This window comes from Limulus polyphemus, unplaced genomic scaffold (genome assembly GCF_000517525.1).
Source record: "Limulus polyphemus unplaced genomic scaffold, Limulus_polyphemus-2.1.2 Scaffold3100, whole genome shotgun sequence".
Lineage (NCBI taxonomy): Eukaryota > Metazoa > Arthropoda > Merostomata > Xiphosura > Limulidae > Limulus > Limulus polyphemus.
The window spans coordinates 78,616-80,604 of NW_013668710.1; the positions used below are offsets into that span (position 1 = coordinate 78,616).

Here is a 1,989-nt window from a genome sequence, read left to right on the forward strand (position 1 = left end):
TATATATATATATATAATGACATATGACCCTATGAGTATGACTATATTAATCCACAAATAGGATCATACATGACACAATATCAAATTCATACCAGTATTTCATACAAAGTTAAATACTTACAAAAAGTAGTGTAATATCTATATACAGCACATGAATTAGTAATTTTTTTCTATTAATATTACAATCTAAGCTAACTACCTTAACACTATCACTGTCAGTAAGTAGACTGTAGAGTTAGATTTGTCATGTTCAGTTACTGTTTTTATACTTTATAGTGCTAGCATTATTGTAAAGCTATAAGTTTTTGCTGTAACAAGTACCCACACCTATGCTCTCTAAATCTATATCACCTTATAATTTATTATCACTATCAGTCAGTGTCCATGCAATTCATATGATGTTCTCAAAATTCAAACACCAGGGCTATTTTTCATCAATTTTGTTCTTTTCTTTTTTTAAATTATTTCAGAAACTGATAAACAGATCTAATGTAAAAGTCTGAGTTTCGGTCTAGTTCTTCTCAAGAAATTATAATTTATATGGATAAAGAATTATTGTTAATTCCATCTACCACTACACAGTAATACTAGTAACAGTAACATAGTCACAGTTTTTAAAAATTAAATTTAATGAAAAATAAAAATTTTCCGGAGGTTAAATCATTTTTAATTTGGACTAAGTTACAGATAAAGAAGGCTATAACACTTAAAAAGTATATTTATATTTCTAATTCTTCTTACCGGTCGTCCTACAGCGATACTACGAGTACGAGTCTATGGTGTACGTTTTCAACATTATTATAATTTAGTAATTAGTCAGTTAATTTGGCAGCTCTTTCTCCACGGGCTTCTGTCTTTAGCATTAAGATTCAGGTTAAAATATAACCTGAATTTAACTCACTTATTCCTTTATATTATACTAATTGTGGCATTAGGTTTAAACATAAACTTAATTTTCAGTTCCACAATTAGGCATACGGTAAGATAAAACTTTATGTTCTTTCTAAGCTTAACCTATTTTTGTGCTAATAAAAATAAGGTTGTCATACATCTGATAAAACTACGTTAATCCTAGTACTAGTAGTACTCGGTATTACTATTAGTGTCACGTATCTACACATACTTGGATTTGGAAATTGCCATAGACTTACGTCAAATCTCCCTATGCAGTAAAGCAGTGGCGTGATACAAATTGCCCTCTACTGGAAAGTTCCATTTTCGTAACAATCACGTGTTAACCCTCCACGACTAACTAGAACAAGACGGTTTCGGTTTACAGGTACAATGTGTAAAAGAACTTGGCTTTATTTGACATTTGTTAAGTACAAATCTTCATAATAGACTATCTGCGCTTTGTCCACCACGGAAAATCGAACCTCGGATTTTAGCATTGGAAGTTACCGCTGATCCAGGGGACGATTCCAAGAGATACGGAAACTTGAATTACTAATTAAATAATCTATTTGTTTTGTATACGATTCAGACGATATTTCAGATCTATTTATATGTTTAGATGACTTTATAGATCTTTCTATTTTGTATTAAGTGTTTTCTAGATAAAACAAAACACGAACGTAATAACAGGAAGCATTTATTGGACGTTTCTGAATCGTTATAATTCCATCATCAGTAATCTAGAGGTACAAACAAACAATATTTATAATTACAACAGAAATATATATACATAAGAAATAAATTGTTCGAATATACAAATATAACACGAGAAAATGAAAACTGAGGCACAAGTGAAATACTTAAAATAGGTTTAAATCCAGCGAAGACTATTTAGAAGAAGAGTTTTTATGTACAATGTTTCTTTTATAAGAAGTTCAGTATCATGTTTGGCTGTTGAACGAATTTTAAAATTTGAGAGAGAAATCGGATGTCCTGTTTCTGTATTGTGTTGATAGATAGCGGAATTAGAAGAGTTTGTAATATTTCTTTCGGTTTTTATAGATATGCTCACGTGTTCACATGTTTGTACTTTAA

At 30.1% G+C, this 1,989-nt stretch overlaps 1 protein-coding gene across 3 annotated transcripts in view; it reads right to left on the minus strand.

Moving 5' to 3' along the window:
- The window catches only part of LOC106468657 (solute carrier family 25 member 44-like), a 9,254-nt gene extending 7,909 nt beyond the window's left edge, over positions 1–1,345 (minus strand). The window contains exon 1 of one of the 3 annotated variants that reach the window (XM_022397010.1): positions 1,152–1,345. The gene's annotated coding sequence lies outside the window, so the exon portion shown is untranslated. Of the gene's footprint in view, positions 1–741 lie in introns of all 3 variants that reach the window. The other 2 variants (XM_022397011.1, XM_013929092.2) reach the window with 2 other exon arrangements.
- Between the last annotated feature and the right edge of the window lie 644 nt (positions 1,346–1,989).